At 40.3% G+C, this 18,674-nt stretch overlaps 1 protein-coding gene across 1 annotated transcript in view; it reads right to left on the bottom strand.

Moving 5' to 3' along the window:
* Positions 1–17,668, bottom strand: part of LOC122798258 (histone H2A-beta, sperm-like) — a 70,889-nt gene extending 53,221 nt beyond the window's left edge. Inside the window, exon 1 of the mRNA XM_044067056.1 lies at positions 17,375–17,668. The gene's annotated coding sequence lies outside the window, so the exon portion shown is untranslated. The remainder of the gene's footprint in view (positions 1–17,374) is intronic.
* Between the last annotated feature and the right edge of the window lie 1,006 nt (positions 17,669–18,674).

Genomic DNA, 18,674 nt, shown 5'->3' with positions numbered 1-18,674 from the left:
AAAGTGGACATAGTTGAGGGGTCAGAATTTCTACTACAATGCAGCATTGTGGGTACAGACTGGTTATGCAGTCAGGTGCCAAAACAAGAATGTAGATTATATGGTTCTTACATACTCTTTCCAATATCCTCTGGCACTTGGTGGAAAGGGAGTGTTCGGGAACCAGCCAACTGGTCCTAATAAATCTGCCATTTTTCAGGACCTTTTTCAGGATTATACAGCTATAAAAAAGATTTTATTGTACAAAAGTAATAGTACAGCAATTATGCTAGTAGAGCTCATGTGGTAACAGGGGCATGGAGTGCACTTTGTGGAGTAAGGGAGCACACTTCTGCAAAACACAAGACTATACTGAAGTTAGTTTTCAATACTAGGTTCCAGTGGATGCAGATATTAGAACTGCTTTTTATAAAAGCAAGTTACAAACATTCCATCAAAGTTGGCCTGGGGACCAATATATCGTTGCTTCTGAAAAGAACATTTCAAAACAGAGCTTGGCACTTACACAATTAAACTATTTTGCCATTTTAAGATCTGTACACTTCCAATACAACTCATTGACCAATCCAGTACAGCAAGGACCCTGGGTACTCAAACTGGGAATATTGATTTCCAACTCAAGCATATTGTTGGATATATCCAGTAATCATTCAAAGGTTTCATTTCTGGAGATTCCAGTTTAGACTGCAATTGCTTTTATTCTTTTTAATATTAATAAGCTGCACAGGATACCAACATCTCTCCTGGTTTCATTTAGGTTGGCCAGGAAAATTAACTCATCCAGTCACTGCTTCCATCTCACACCTAGTGAAGAGCCACTCTACTCCCTAAAGACAACAGGGGAGCCGTCCCATCACCTCTGTGTTGCACCAAGTCATAACACTCGTGCACCATCCTAGATGGCCAACCTCTAGCTGCCAGAGGGTTTTTTGTATCCATTTTAAAAGGTCCAATAAAAAGACCACATCATGGTAATCATGAAGATCAGAACACATGCACAGGAGTCTGATAAGGCGGGATAGAGCATTATGCCCCCCAGTAGGGTTATGACAGTGAGAAGACTGCATTCAGCCAGCAGCTGCAGGACCCAATAGATAAAGCAGGACATGAGTTGGTATTGGTTTGACCCAAGTGCACAAATCAGGACATAAGGATTGTCTGGGTCCACATAAGTGGGGTAACAGGAATAAAAGGAGAGATCATTCTAGATTTCTGTCTGGCAAATGGCTTGATGGTGGCCATCATATAGTCTGGCAAGAGAAAATAAAGATCACATACAAGAGTGGCCAACATCACATGCAACTCACTCAGTTAGACCTCCTCCTAGTAAGGAAAGGGCATTAAGTAGACTCTGTTTCACTGGTCATAACTGCCATCAGCCCACGGCATAAACTGCTGGTTGCCACAATCTGCAAGGCGGCAATAAGGTGAGAGACTAGACTGAAGAGAAAGAACAAGGGTTCAAGAAATTATTCAGGTCTGTAGCATCTCAGGAAGAGGAGCATATAGATGGTTGAACTGCAGTGTCTCAAAACAGTACATGTAAGGACTATAGAACAGATACACAGCCAAGCCAGGTATGGAAGCAAGGGAAAGGAAAGCTGGTGGTGGAATGCAGAAGCCCAGGAAGACATCAAAAGAAAGGAATGCAGGAAAAGGGGAAGATAAATGCAGACCTGGCTAAGAAGAAATATTGGTTGGCTAACAAAAAGAGGCCAAGATAAGAGCTGCAATAGCAATGAACAAGGCATCAGACACTACAAACTTCTGGAAAGAGACACTGTAAAATGGCAGAGAGAGTCCCAACAGGTTGCAAGGCGAAGACAAAGAATGATGATCAGACAACCTTCATAAGGGATGCCAACAACTGCACAGGAAATCAAAGGCAGATGGAAGGAATACTGCCAACTTTGGAATGAAGAAAGCCCTACAGAAGCTGTACAGCTAAAACAGCCTATGATGAAAGAGGAGCTCACCCAAGAAGAAGTAGTAAGAACAGCACCAAGGAAAATTAAGTCAGGAAAACGAGAGAGAGCTCGGACAGAGAGACTACAATAAGTATACGAGTGCCAATGTACAAGAACAGGGACATCCAGAACTGTGGGCAGTACACAAGTATCAAACCGAGGTCACACAGCATGAAAGTTACTTTGATAGGGAAACACCTAAACAACCCCATAGTCAGTCTACTACATCTGATTTTCCCAAAACTCTCCTGGCTCACTGTTCCCTCCACTGGCAACTCAGTCCAGTTTCAGTAGGACTGATTTGTTACGTACACTAAAAAGTTCAATTGTATAAAGTTCAAACCTGCTCAGATTTTGTAACTAGCGCTCATTCCTTCAAGATAGCAGTGTGCCTTTTAAAGTTAAAAGGATGATTACTACACCACCCCAAAGTAATGAGCAAGAACTGGACAAAAACAACAAGTTACATGAATACCATACAAAAGAACATGAATTTAAATGAATGACAAGCTACTCAACAGAAATGGGAAGTGCTTGCCAAGTACCAGCTATTGAAGACTCTGGAAGGGACAAGCTCCTGAAAACTTTAGACAGCTTAGCCTGGTCATCACCTGACCTGCATGGCAGAAGTGCAGCACAAATCCACTGCTCAAAAAAAAAAAAAATGCTCATGTATGACTTTCCCAAACAGTTGGGAATTTTGCCTTTATCTGACCGTGGTGGCCTTCACAGCCTTCTGGCCAAAAATTTATAGACCTTCAGTCATTCAAAATGAGTGTGGCTTTAAAAAGTTGGGTTCATTTTGTTAAACACCTTTATTAAAGGGTTCATTTTTTAAACATTAAAATTACTACAAGACATAAGCACATATGCATCAATAGGAAAACTATTTTTTGTACAATTTATGCATTATAGATTGAACCATTGTTTGTAAGAACATATGTAATCAACATTTCATAAAATAATTCCTGCATTCCTTTAAACCTCACTCTTCCTCCTGAGCATTATTCTCTATGTATTACTCCCACATTATTCTCTATGTATTACTCCCACATTATTCTCTATGTATTACTCCCACATTATTCTCTATGTATTACTCCCACATTATTCTCTATGTATTACTCCCACATTATTCTCCATGTATTACTCCCACATTATTCTCCATGTATTACTCCCACATTATTCTCTATGTATTACTCCCACATTATTCTCTATGTATTACTACATAATTTGCTCCTTCCCTTTTCTAAAAAGATTCCACCTCTAGTTAATCTCCTTTACAGTTTTTTTATATAGTTGGTTTTGATGTCCTTTTTCTGGCAATTGCTTTTTTGGCAGCCAGTAGCATTATTCTTACTTTGTATAGGCAATTCAAATCCCTCTCAGCTCAAAATAATTTCCTTTGATACCATTTGAAGTGTCAGGACCCACATGAACGAGTCCCAAACTATAAAGACCAATTGGGGAAAAAAAAAACACACTTTTACCAGTTATTTCTTCGAATACTCCTTTTCACCAAGGTATGGCTGTCTTATTGAGTTGGTACAAGTTTTGGAAGGGGGCTCACCCCCTTGCAAAAGCAAACAAAAACACAAATTTAAAAAAGAGCAATGTTCAAGATTTCCTCTTCTGTATTTTGCCTTTTTTTGTTCAGCTGAGTGCAGACAGGTAGCCAATGTCCTTACCTACTGCCATTTCTACACTAGAGTACTCTGTACAGAAGTTTTAAAAAAATCTGTGCACTTCATTACAGTTCTCCCACCCCCCAAAACCACTCCCAGTTTCATCACACCTCTAGTTTGCCATCTACCCAAGGAAAACATTATCTGCAGCTTGTTTGGGGAGCAAAATACTTTTGCCAACACATCCAAGCCAAACTCCTAAACCTTCTGGACTTTTGTCGCATATTTGGGAGCCATACAGATGTTCTTCCATTGTTCCTTTGTAAATTGCTTCTCCAGTCCCTCTTTCTAACTTCCTCTAGTTGTAGGTTTTACATTAGCTTACATTTTCAAAAGGATATGTAGTCTGAAACTCAAAAGTCTGTCATTTAGTGAAGGATTTGACAGAAAATTACACAGGAAAAAAATATCAAAAACAGGAGGTAAAAATGTGGACATCCGAGAGGCATGTTTACATGCTCTCATTATCCTTCAGCTGAAAACATTCTGCCAGAGCTGGTCTTTATAAAGTATCCCTTTCCCTTTATTCAGATAATCCCTAATGGGGAAGAAGTTTCTAACCTGTAGTTAGAGTTTTTGCTTGGCCTCATTCTCCTGTACTTTCCTTCGCTGGTTATTTGCTTCCAGTGTCTTCATAGGTCCATAGGTTACTACTAGGCTAACTACCCTTGCGAGCCATTTTAAGCTTAGCCAATTATCCCCTGCGAGAATCAAACCATGTACTTTGTGTTTGTAAGGCAAACACCTTAACCATTAGGCCACCCTCTTCATGGAGAAAGTTGGCAAAGCTTCCAAATTACAGTCCCCTCTTCCTTATTTTCTATATTCCCTGCTTGCATCTTCCATATTTGCAAAATCTTTATCCATTACCAAGATAGCTTAGTTCTAGTTACTTTCTGCAGCTTTATGAACATACTATTCTTTACTGGTTGTTAAAGAATCTGCATCCAAAAGAATCTTACTGTCTTCCTCATTGGTCATACTCCACCACCCTCCTTTCATCATCCCTTTCTTAGCACTTTCAGCTTGAGTTGCATGTGTGAGCCTTAACTGCATAGGTTTGAAGTATCCATTCAAATCAGGTAATCCTAAACCACATTGCTTTAGGGAGAATCAACTTATTCCACTTAACTCACTTTGTACAAAAGGAGTCAAGACAAGAAGCCAAAATTACTTTCTACAATCATTAGTGTCCAGTGTCAAAATGGGAGGGGGGGATTCTAAAAAAATGAAGGCAAGACCTTTAAGTAGTATGGTTAAGGGTAGGTTCCAGCAGAACATAAGGGCTGGCCACAGATACAGGTTACCTTCTGTTCTGAAACTACTGTTTAATACCAGGTCTTGACAGATGTACATGCTTCCTGAAGTAGCAACAAGCTATTTAAGAAAAACACTCTCAAGAAGCTGGTGTTTTTAGCTATGCAAACAGCTGAACAAAAATCAAGTAGGCATACATTATTATTTCAGGAATTGTGGTGCAGCGGTTAGCATTGCCTCACAGCAAGAGGTTCTCCAGTTAGATTCTCAGCTAGGATGCTGTGTGGAGTCTGCATGTCCTCCATGCATTTGTGCAAGTTTCCTCTGGGTGCTCCGATTTCCTTCTACAGTCCAAAGACATGGGTCTGGGACATTTCTCCTTGGGAGTCTGCTGAAAATGGACAATGTCCCAGACAGACTTTCTCTGTAAACAAATGTTTAAATGGCATTATTCCCAGCCACATCTGAGTTGAGAAACCTCAGATCCCCCAGCAGACTTAAAACGTTGCAAAGAAAAAGGAGCAGTTTAAAACAGTAAAGCATACCCCCCCCCCCCATCAGTCCTTAAATGGGGAGGTGGGACAGACCTGCAAATACCAACGGGCATTAAAAACAAGAGTGCAAAGGTGTTATACCTGTAATGTGGTCATGTATGCAATGGTAGCAGGGGTAGATTATTCAGAAAGCCCATCACCCTTTATGGATATCTGGAGGGCAGCCAGTGTTTGGTGTTATCCTGCCAAAGAAAGTGGCCTATTATCTGTCACATGGAGAACAGACACGGGTGGGGGGGGGGGGGGGCTACAAATATAGAAGGCAGTAAAAACTGCCATAACTGGAGAGAAACAAAGCAACTCCCAGCGACTGCAGCAGCAACTGCTTGCCATTGTTCCTCTAGCAAATGGATTTCTAATGTGCCAGAAGAGCCTTAGGCAGACAATCACACTGTGCAACAGACTTGTTGCTCATCAGTTGCACAAGGAGAGGCTAGGATGCACAGTCCCATAGGTTCAAACTTTTGGTTTAACAATGGATGCAGAGCTAAGATTTGTCAGCACTAGAGGCTAGGACCAACTTTGAAGCATGCTGTAGGAAAAGTCCTTTGGGCCAAGATGAGCCCTTTTTCAATGGAGGCCCAAGGAGAAAAGCTCCATAGTATACATGTACAAAAATCAGCAAGAATTGATACAAGAGTTAACACATTGACAGCTCCATCATATGTGCATGCAAGAGATTAACAAATAATGCCAAGAGTTACTACAGTATGTTCCAAAAGTAAACTAGTAGTAGTTAATACATAGTGTTGTACAATAGAGTGGAGTTGCACAAGTAATATAGAACCCTAGAGAGAACAGATTTTTTTTTTATCTTATGTGGCAGGCAGATTGCCTACTTAAGCTAGGATAAGAGAGGAGAAAGTTAGGAGGTATTGCAGAGATATGACTGGAGCAAGGATTTGGAAAGAGGAAAGATGGTGTAGTACCAAGTTCCATTTTCTTGCAAGGGAGAAAGAAGTTGCCCAGGGGTATGTGATGGCTTGTGCATGTCAAGGAGGCTTTGATTATTAGATCCAAGGGTTCAGTCAGGGAGGTGCGTAGTGGTTCAGTCAGGGAGGTGCATAGTAAGGATAGAGGAGAGGGAGGGGCACAGAGAAGGGTTGAAAATGAGATTATGTGCAGTGGAGTTGAATATAGGAGAAAGTTAGGGAGTTCCAACCAGCTCAGGGAGTTTAAGGAGTCACAATGGTGGGAAGAGGATTTTGAGCTGGTAGCAAATTTGGAGATTTTATTGTTAACAGGATGCCAGTTTAGCTTTGCTTGCAGGTTGGTAAGGGGAGGAGCTTAGTTTGAGATACTGTTTTGATGAGAGTTGTGTTTTGGCTTACTATATAGAAGCGAGTCAGTCTATTTTGGTATTTTTAGAAGGGGTAAAGATCATGAGTTCTGTTTTGGATGCATTAAGAGCCAAGTGATTATTTTGCATCCAAATCTCAGTGCTGTTGAAGGCAGTTTGTGCAATTTGCATGAGTTTAGGAAGGGATTCTGCTGAACAAATAACGGAACATATTGGAAGAGTTTGGCATTAGGAATGCATTGGTGGAAGTCATTTATGAAGACATTAAATAGAAGTGGGCCCAGGACAGATCCTTGAGGGATCGCAAGAGTGTCAAGGTAGGGGGAAGTTGCAGTTATTCCATTTGACAGCTTGTTGTCCCATCAGAGAGAACAGGAAAACCAATTCAAGGAGGAGGTAGAGAGATTAAAAGGGGGAGCTTAGATAGAAGTAGGCCATGGGAAATTGTATCAAAGGCCTTAGATAGGTCTAAGAGAAGACTAGACAATACTTCCAGAATCACAGGGACAGGGATGGTTTAAGGTGCAAGGATAGTAGGGCTGTGGTGGTACTACGTCCAGGTCTGAATCCATGTTGCATCGGGGTAAGCAGGTGGTTGTCTAAACAGGAGACAACAGGAGGTTCTGAGGGAAAATTTTGGTGAGCTTGCCAATAGAGTCTATGAAGGAGTTAAATTTGGTGGCTTATGATATGGTCTAGAGAGGTAGGGTCAGGGAAGAGATGGTCTTTGGCCAGGAATGAAGGTAGAGATACTATTCCAGAACCTTTTAGGATTGGATTTCTGGTTATTTTGAAGCTTAGACTGTAGGACTTGTGGTCAGAAGCAATTTTTTTTAACTCTGTGGTCTGTATTCTGTGAGGGAGTTGGGCGTTTTGCACTTTAGGTGGCATTTCCATAATTTCTCAGGTACACATGTGTTATGTTTCTTTGGAAAGCCAGGGGGCAGTAATGATTTTTGCTCTTTGTTCTGGGAGGGGCAAAGTAGTTTTGTAGTTAATAGTATTGAAGTAACAGCATTGTCAAGAGAAGTTGCAGAGGGTTCCAATTCATCTGTTTTAGGCTACTGGAAAAGGATTGTGGGTTAAGATACATTTGTGCTGTAAGTGTAGGTAGGAAGGCGTGCAATGAATGAAGGCAGGTAGGTGATCACTGAGGGAATCTGGCAAAGTGCCACTGTCAGAAATATTGTTGGGGTTGGAGACTAATATCCAGTCCAGAATGCTGCCTGCAGAATTGTCTTTGTTAGGTCTAGTAGGACAGTTGACCAACTGAGAGAAGTTGTACAAGTTGACGTTCTGGGAGGAGGTGAGTGATGAATGAATAAAAGTCCAGTTAATGTCAATGTCTCACAAGAGGATTGTTTCATTGGCAATATTAGCCAAGAGCCAAGAAATCTCTTCCAGAAGGGGGATGTTATTTCCAGGGGGGGGGGGGTGTTATTTCCAGGTGGGATATATAGAGCAGCTATAGCCATGTTTTTTTTTTTTTTGGGAGGGCTAGGGTTATTTCAACTGAACCGAATTTAGGTATATGGTTGGTATAAGGATTTACTGTTAGAGAGAAGGAAACAAGTAAATCTACTCCACCTGCTTTATGATTCTGTAGTTTGGAGGGGTGTTGAGTCTTTCAGATGTGGTTTGAGCCATGTTTTGGTGACTGATACTATGTCAGGGTGGTTATGGGTGAGCCAGGCATGGAAGGTAGGCAGTTTTGTTACATAGGCTTTGGGCATTAATGGTAGTGAAAAGGAGAGATTCATGGGGAGTAGGGATTGACTGTTGACATGGATGCTGGTTTGCAGGGGGTCAGGGATTGACTGTTGACATGGATGCTGGTTTGCAGGGGGTCTTTGGGTGGATGTTAGAGAGAAGGATAGAGAAGTTTGAGGATGTGGTGTAGAAGTTTAGAGGGGATCAGTAGAGTTATGGCTGAATGAAGGCATAAGGATTGTGATGGATGGGGTAAGATAGTTGGGGTAGGTGAAAAGCTTTATGGTAAAAAGGAGAGAGTCCTTGGTTTGGTAGAGGTGAGGAGAATGTAAGAAGTGCAGGGGGGTTAGTTAGTGACCTGTAGAGAGGTTGTGTAGGGGTGGGGTATAAGGGAAGTTATGGAGAGTATTTGGAGTAAGAAAGTTGCAGGTGTGATGTGCATGGTTGTACAAAATGCAATCATTCCAGTACAGGAGACCCAAAGATTTTAAAGTACTCACTGTGAAAGTCACAGAAAAGGACCACTACACTAGCCTCCTCACCACTTATCTTGGAGAATTGTTTTTAAGAACCTAAAGTAATAGTTTCAAAATGTCAAATATTTACAGCACAGAAAAAGGGGGGGGGGTTTGTGCACACCCATTAAAGGGGACACCAACTTGGGGGTTGTTTTCAAAACCTATTCATAAGCCAAAAATTAAACAAAAATGTGTATGTTGATTGGACAGAGCCTATCGGAGATAAATCCAGCACTACCCCGAGTTAAGTTATGAATAGAAATGTTCACTTCAAAAGTGAACAGCTAAATTACAGACAATAGCAACCTGATCATAAAGGACAACAGATTCACTGATGCACTTCAACAAAATCAGCATACAGTTTTCCATTTTTTGCAATGCACTGAAAAGCAAGACAGTGGAAATTAAACAGCAACAGTTTTTAATCTACCACCAGAGCAGCAAGGGGAAGTAAATTGTACTACTTTGAAAACTGGTTGTGTGTTGGGCGTAGTTAATTTTAATTCTGTATAGGAAAACTACCATTTTGCTTGTCTATAAAGGAGCTTGCACTTTTTTTGCTATAGTTATACAAGTGATATCTCTACATATGTCTATAGCACTGTGATACGTCTTTGCCATATGTTCAGGCTTAAACTTATGTTATTTTCTGGGAACTATTTTCTTGTTAATGTAAAAATACACAACCTCAAGGAAACACTGCATAATATGATACAAGAGAGTGAACAGCAATAAACCATGACTGGGTGTTGGCAGTGGTTGGTTTACCAACTTGCCTGGAGGCTCATCCTTGTAAAGAAATTTAAACAAATTACCCACATCCAGGCAAAGTTTTTGCTAAAACCATGCTTTGACACTTGCAAGAGTTTTGGGCTTGTTTTGATATGGAGAATACTATGGCAGTAGTACAAATGATCATAGGTTGGTACTTGGCTCAGCCCTAGGGCCTATATAACCTAGCCATAACAATTCCCTGGCTATTTCTTCCCACAATATTTACTTCCCTGGACCTCTGTCTATCAGGGTGACAGAATTTCTGATCTCCCATCCAATCAAGGCTCCTTTTGAAGAGGACCAAAGAGGGGCTCTGCTTGACATGAATGGGCAGTCTATTTCAGGGTCTGGGGAGTCTCTGGGTCAGGAAATTATCCCTCCAGCATGTTTTGTTCATTGTGATGACGAGGCTTAGATCCCTGGAGAGTGTTGCTCTGAGGGATTGTGATTTCTTCAAGTGTAGCATGTCCAACATCTCTGGGTTGGACATGGTCTTGTATGTTAAGCAGACATTGCCTTGGAGAAGACGCAACAGAGTATAGCTGGAGCTTTTTTTAGACGGTCAGCATAGGGCATCTGCTTTAGGCCCGTGATTCTTTTAGTGAGGTATTTCTGTGGCCTTTCCAGTTGTTGCAGATGTCTTGACAGATACATACCAAATGGGGTGTTGCATTCTATAATGGGTCTAATGAAGGATGAGTACAGTGGGACAATTACCTCTTTTTCTGGATGAAAAGCCCTTTGTGATGAGGTGTGCCACATAGATTTCCTGACTGTTGTGGCAATGTGGTTATCGAAGGGGAGCTCACTGTCGCCCTGTGTCCCCAAGTCTCTATCACACTGTTTAGTGTACTGCCACCTATGTGGTAATTCATGGGTACATGCTTTTTCCCCCAAAGGGGATAACTATACATTTCTTGGCATTGAGCTTGAGCCCATGGCTCTGGCAACAAGCATCTGTTTATGTAAGGCCATTTTGTAGATCAGATAATGTGGTTCCAGAATCAGCAAGCCAGCTGAAACTGTTGGACAAAATAGTGAAATTTGTTCTTGCAATGACATTTAAATCAAATAGCAGTAAATCCAGTCAAAGCAGGACATATTCAGGAAAATTATGATTCAAACTAATAGAATAATATTCTATCAAACTAAAAGCAGATCATTCTAATCAAATACTACTGAGATTAGACAGAAATGATCCTGCACTTCCCTTGTAACAACCCCCCCAAACTACCAGATGAATATTTTGAGTATGTACAAAGGAAACTTTTTATACTATCCTGTAAAAAAAGTTGTCATTAGAGTCCCTTCACACAATCCAGAAACAAAAAAAGGAGGAGACAATATGGGGGGGGGGGGCAGGACTAATCAGCATCTTTCTCTAATCATAGGATAATGGTTAGGCTACTGAAGAAAGAACATATAATTGCCCTGAAGAGTAGCAGTATGGCAGGGGCTGAAAGTGTTCATGAGCCATTCTGAAGTGTAGCCAATTGTCAGAACCACTGCCAAACACCACATTTGGCATACCTTGAAGCCAGGTGGGTTATGGACTAGAAATTCATAACCAGGATAGTAACTAAACTTATGTTTAAGATTCCAGTCAAAATTACAGTACTGCAAAAGTTTTGCAGATCTGAAGAGGGCTTGGCTGGACAATAGGATCCAGACTGCCATAAGTGGCTGAAAATACAGGGGGGGGGGGGGAAAGCCTTTCAAATAAGTTATATTTTAGGTGCATCACATTTGTTTACTGGCCAAGTTCAGCTGGCAAATATCTATCTCAAGAGATGTCCTGATGGATATAGAATTCCACATACTTTAAACTTCAAAGTTAGAAAAAATGTCAGCTAAGCACTGCTTAGAAATTCAATTTTGTATAGCAGTAGCCTTACTTGACCAGTCCAGACCAAATTTCCACACCTCCATGTCTGCTGACCATCAGTCAGCCCCATTGTCCCAGGTACAGTCATTCTTCAGACACTCAAGTCCAACCCAAGAGACACAAGACTGGGGGGGGGGGCATCATCCAGGCATTCACGGGGATGCTTGTGCCCTTGCTTACATCAGGCAATGTGAACAGTGAGACTGTCTAACTTTAGGTCCTATCCCCACCAATGGCAGTTGGCACAATTACCCATGTCACTGCAGGGTACTATGACCTCCTCATAAAGGTCAGCGTTTCCAAAATCCAGACAAGGAGGGATATCAACGATGTGGCCAAGCCTATGTCCCCCACTTAGTGGATGCAGCTTTATCACCTGCTTGCAACAGCTAGACCACCACTTTTTTTTAAAGTGAGGCAGCACTAGCCACCAGCTCCTAGCCTTCCCTGTCCAGCTCTCCCAGTATCCAGGATATTTAAACTTGGATCCTCTAGGTCAGATCAGGATTACAATCCTTCCACACAACAGAGCTGGGTAATTACTTTTAATGTCCTAGAGACAGAGCTGGGTAATTACTTTTAATGTCCTAGAGACAGACTGCAAGCAATACTAAGTAGAAATGGATACGAGAGTCCTTATTAATATTGATGAGTTAACCATGCAATGGGACCTAAACAGCAAATATGAATACAGGCATGAACCAGTACATTGGCAGAAGCACCACCAGGGGAAAAAAGCTCATTATTCCTCTACATGGACAGCTGAAAGGACCCTACAAAGTAATGTGCCCAGTTCTGTAAACCTCCGATAGAATATAGTGTCACTAAAAGGCATGGAAAACATGACTTCTATGTGTAGCTTAATATTTGCAGCATACAAACTACTAGAGCTCAATATGCAGAGTCTGGAGGAAAGAGAAGATTGAGAAAATATAACAGAATACAAGTATCTCAGAATAGTGCCCAAGTAGATGTAGTTTTCAAACATGGTACGAGTACACCAAAATGGAGCTAGAAACAAGGATGAGACTTCAGAAAAAAGTGTAAATGCAAGTTTGCTGACAGCTGATCACGGAGTCACTCATTTCTCAGCAGTCTACAATTTCCCCAGAATATCCTGATTTTTACCTCAATTTTTGCCCTATTCCACAAAATTTCTGGCAAACCATTGAGGATTGTTGTCACTAAATAAGGTGAGACTTTATATCATTCATAAAAAGGCATGCTAGTGCAAAACCTTTATTGTACCAACTTGTTAAGACCAATATGCAAAATCCATCCCTGATTTGGGGCCTTTGTCCCTCACCCCACCCATTTTGGCTTTCTCCAGCATTGCTGTGGCAAGTGTTTAAGAGGTACAAGGTCAATATAGGAGTTGGTGTGAATTTAATAGCACTGGCTGGAGGGAGATGCTGGACCTTCCAAAAGTAAGCATGGGGTAGAGTTGTTGTACTCAAATGTCCACATCTGCTAAATTCTGTTTGAGGGGGGTGACAGCTCAGGCTAAATTTACATGACATTTTAGATTCATGGCCACTAATGTAAATGCCAAGCCATAAAACACTGTTCTTACAATGTCAGTATTATTTAGGTGCCACCAGCACCCCCTTTCCACTCAGCTGGGAAATCACAGCCTGTGAGTAAAGGGAAAATGCCCCCACCCAACGGTTCCATGGCTTCAGAACTGGTACAGCCAGTGCAAGACTGTGGAATGTGACTAACCATTTTAATCTTGAGTGTCAAATAACCATTCTTCTCTTGGATAATTTATAGTTCAGTGCCCACAAAGGCAAGGATCCAATGCGGAAGTGGCAAAGACACAAACATATCCAAGAGGACATGAGTGCACATCCTAAGAATTTGCTTTTTACTTTATGTAACATAGCAAACAGTTGAACTTTTGATATAGTGGGATAACACCATGCAATTATACACATTGATACAGGAGAACGCATGAAGGATACACCACATTAGGTTTCTCTGAAGTGCTGCCAGTGCAGAAGTGGGAGTAGTTCAATAAGAATTTCAAAATTCAGTGAATGGTTGAGACATCAGTGCTTTTAGGAGGGCGACAGACTGACATAGGTAGGAAATGCAGACAATATATTTAGGTTTAAATAGTCAGGAGGGAAAGGACCAGGTAGGTGTGCAGCAATATTTATTCAGCATGAGCATAAAGGTATAATGGAATGAGTTTGATAATAAAAGTAGAAAATAAAAGCAAAATGAACAGGTCAGCATTCAGTATGAAGAGGAACTCTGGAGAGCTACAATAATGAATAGCCCTATAAAACAAAGAAAAAAAAGGAACACATCCGATTGTGATTTAGGGGAACCTCAGCACTACAGGCAATAGTTTTTTTTTTTTTTTTTTAATAGGGTAGTCCGCTATCTAACCCTTCTGATCAGCCACATTTGGAATTAATGGAAGGCAGACAAAGTACAGCAGGAGGAGAAAACATGAAACGGAGGGAAAGTAAGAGGTTAAGGAAATGTGAGAGAGAAGACATGTAAGCAAAAAAAAGTAAATATCTACAGAAAGTTGGCAAGGAGATATTGGAGGCATCTATTACAAAAATATATATTACTTCCATGCTGGAGAAGCTATCAAAGAAAACTTGGGGTAGGGGATGGTGGGTGTAGTCGTAAAGAGGTGCGCAAGAGAAATGTTCTCCCATTTCCCCGAGTATGACACTGGATATAGTCCCTTTTCAATGGCAACCTGGAAATGTCTGGTTAAGTGACTTGCTCAAGGTTACACATTAAGCAAATGAGGGCTGAGAGAATCAAACACTACTATAGGAACTGTAGGCCACAGCCTTAACCCTCTCTGGTAACTGCCAGATGAACAGTGGCACTAATACACTGTACTATAGGAACTGTAGGTCACAGCCTTAACCCTCTCTGGTAACTGCCGGATGAACAGTGGCACTACCTTAACCCTCTCTGGTAACTGCCGGATGAACAGTGGCACTAATACACTGTACTATAGGAACTGTAGGTCACAGCCTTAACCCTCTCTGGTAACTGCCGGATGAACAGTGGCACTAAAGTGATCAAAAATGCAAGCTTACATGCATGGAGTCAATATTCCCTTTTCTCCACGGTATGGAGATCTCAAGAGTTGGTACACACAAACAGGGTGCTTGCCTCCCTGCAAAAAGTGAAAGTATTAGACATTCACTGTACAGTGTTTTTGGTCCACTCCCCCATCATTTTGAGAGCACAAAAATAGTCTACTCTGAAGACTGGGCATATCTGTAAACCTTTTAGGTGTTGCTGATTAACTTTGTGACTAGAATCAGAAGCACTTTGAACCTGGCATTATCTGGATAGTGGCAATAATTCTGATGTTGTATCACAATGATCAATATTCTGCAAATAATATGGTATGGGATTCAAAGCTATAAAGGACATCAGAAAACAGTGGTTAGTTAAGAAATAATATTTCTTGCATGGTATATCACACACCCCACATGTGCATTACAATGATCACATGTATCTGGAAGTTGTGATATAGGCATGTACGTGGCTAAGAGATTTGAAGTCTGTGTTTTACACTCAAAGCAACAGCTGAGATTTAAAGTAAAAAGCATGAGAAAGGTGGAATCCACATTAGTGCCTTTAAGCAGGACATAAATGTCAGAATAATCAGGTCTACACAGATGCATATAAAATGGACTCAAAAGACAGCGGTGAATACAAGTAGACCCAGGCAACACAAAGGGACATTCCAGAGTACTTGTTAATTTTATATCGTACTTGTCAGTGGAAAAGTCCACATCTTGGGTGCTGCACAAAGCAAGCCCAAGTGACCAAATTATAAAAGGAATGGAGGGACGGGCTATTAGAAATGGAGAACGGTAATAAAACAGATGCCCAGTTTTAAAGGTTAGCATTATATTGAAGCAGTTTATACATATGCATTATTTGTTAAACTACGTGGCTTGTTGGTCTGGGGAGTGCGATTCTTGCTTTGTGTGAGAGAGGTCCTGGGTTTAAATCCTTGATAAGCTTAGAATTTGGGTGTGAGGTTGGCATAATGGTTAAGGTGCTTACCTTTTACACACAAGGTATAAGGTTTGATTCTCACATGGGGCAATTGGCTAGGCTTAAAGTGGCCCACAAGGGCAGCTAGCCTACTACTAATCTATGAACTAGTACTTGCAGAAACAATAAAAATAAAATAAAAAGAAATGCAACAGCATGGAGATGATTGTATAGCCCTGAAATGTACTACCAGATACAGTTGCAAAGTGCTCAGAGCTAGGATAGGAGTGGGGTCGAGGTGAGAGCAAAGCAACCACATAAAAGATTTAAACACTAGCAGAAACTACACACTATGAAGGGATTAGCTACAAATATTTACAGAAAGTCTCCAAAGACTACAAATCTACAGTCAGAATATTTGCTTATTTATACACACAACATTATATGAGTTTGGAGACTCACTGCAACAAAGCACTGCATGCACTACTAATTAGCTTTACTACAGCTAATGTTTTGAACCCAGACCAAAATAAACATCTTCAGATGATTTTTTGGATATTTGGTATACATTTTAGTATACCTTCAATTTCTGCAGCATCCTTACACACAAGTGGATTGTATTTAGATTCTAGCAGGCAAGGGTACACATTTTACTATACCTTCAGTTTCTGCAGCTGCATCCTTGCATGCAAGTGGATTGTATTTAGATTATTCTAGCAGGCAAGGGTGAAAAAGTTTGTGCCACCAGTGTGCTTTTAAAAGTAACTGCAAAATTGCATATGCACCCATTCTTGTATATCACACAAGTGGATTGTATTTAGATTCTAGTAGGCAAGGGTACACATTTTACCATACCTTCAATTTCTGCAGCATCCTTGCATGCAAGTGGATTGTATTTAGATTATTCTAGTAGGCAAGGGTGAAAAAGGTTTGTGCCACCAGTGTGCTTTTAAAAGTAACTGCAAAATTACATATGCACCCACTCTTGTATATTACATACATGCATGTACACTAGAATACAGAAAATAAACAAAAGAATTGCTTTGGCATGTAATAAAACATTTAATAAAAATACCTAGTGTGGAAAATTTACAAAAGGCTTTGTTTTTGAAAGAACATTTAATCATAAACATTAAAAGAGGGACTACCTATACGCAGATTATGCCAAATGATATCTGTAGTCTAGCCAGGTTATCCAGTGCCTTTAACTGGTTCAGATCTTTTATACCTACAGACCTCACCCTCCAGCTTCTTCATTGTAGCATATCACCCACACTCTTCTAGACAAGCATTTTAAGTTACTACTAACGTCTTTATATTAAGTGTACCCTTAATGTTCCCCAGTTATTAAATATAAAATTTTATTTTTAAATACTATACGAAGCAAACATAGTGGCCCTCTCAACTATGTTGCCCACCATTTTATACATTAATTTGTATAAAAACAGTTTCCATTTTTTTTTGTTACAACTAGACATGTCATGTCCAAACAAAACCACACTAACTCAACTGTACAGCATTTTAAATACACCCCCCAACTAGCATCTGTAAGGAGACACACAGCTATCCATATTTAAAAATATAATTCCTAAAAATGTTATAAAATACAACCTAATGTTTACAGGTTTACATCTCATTACCCTCCCCCCTAACTCCAAGTAAGAGTTTTCCAACTATAAAATGTGTTACAGTACAAGTTCATAATAAATTGGCAAAAGAAGGTGATAATGTACTTACCAATAAAATGGTATTTTTCACAGGCAAAGTAGAACAATAGACTTAAAAATATTTGTAGTAGTATTGTATACTTAGTTTAGAATTAAGCACAAACTAGTAAGTTTGTAGAGACCTTCCAGAAAGCTATCAAACTACTCAGATTCAAGTTATTATAGTCTCCTAGTAGTTAAGGTGTGAGCATTTTGATCAAGTTTTAAATGCTTAGCAGTTGTTACTGATCACAGCTTAGTAAAATATGTCCTGCCAACCAATGGTGGAGCAATTAAAAGTACTGTGTCTAAGGGGCGCTCCATTCAAATCTTTACTCCCAAGAAAAAACACCTGAAGAGACTTAACAAGTAGCAGCTTGTTAAGATGTTCTGTGTCAGCTAGGTTTGTTCTGAAAAGGTAAGTTTGGTTGAGTGGTAGTCAGTCTTCTTAACAGTACTTTATGTTGTTTTCCTGGAGATTCTGTAATATTAAGAGTGAAGCTGCTGTAATGGTCATGATGGATATCTTAGCTGGCAGACTGCATCCCCAGATAAGGGAAAATGAGAATAGATTGTTGTAGCTGTGGTCTACAGCATATATTTATTTGCTGCTTAAAACAAAATCGACTGCCTTCTTGCTACTTTCTAATATGATTTAGCAATTCTTTTGACCTCCCCCTTAAAATCAGATTTCTTATTTATAGTATATTCAGAATTTAATGCTATCATCACTGCACTCATATATAGCTTGCTTTCATACTTTACTAAACTTCTACCAGTGAACTCTGAAAAGCTGTCCTTTCTAGAAAAAGAAAGCAAACACCAACTGCTTCAAAAGTGGTGATGCATTCATTGAAGCAAATGTGCAGAGTAGTATTTTCAGAGGTATCCAAAATCAAGCTGAGGGACAGGTTAAAAGAATGATAAACCGTCTGTCTCTCTTCTGTAGAAGTACCTCTGAAAAACATGGTCCTTTTTCTTTTAACTGAAAAGTTAATTTCTGTAGTGCTAATAAGTTATCCAAAGCGGTAATAGAAAGAAGTAAGCTAGAACCCATCCAAAGTTGTCTTGCTGTTTCTTCATTCAAGTTCTCTACTGTATTCAAAAGAAGGATGAGAGAGGAAGAGGCTAAATTCAGTCTGTGGGTTGGTGGGTAAGGTGGTTTTGCAGGATCAGGAAGTGAAAGCATGTTGGTTGCAGAATGCATGCACTGCATTGGGCTTTGGGAGTCTGATGGCAGGATGGCCACATATATTTCCAGGAGAACTAAACTTATCTCATTTCAGGATTTAAATCCTACAAGCTTGAGCATTATTTCTGAACGGACATTA

This window comes from Protopterus annectens, chromosome 3.part1 (genome assembly GCF_019279795.1).
Source record: "Protopterus annectens isolate FY-2018-M chromosome 3.part1, PAN1.0, whole genome shotgun sequence".
Classification (NCBI taxonomy): Eukaryota; Metazoa; Chordata; order Ceratodontiformes; family Protopteridae; genus Protopterus; species Protopterus annectens.
This window is presented reverse-complemented; position numbering and strand designations above follow the sequence as displayed.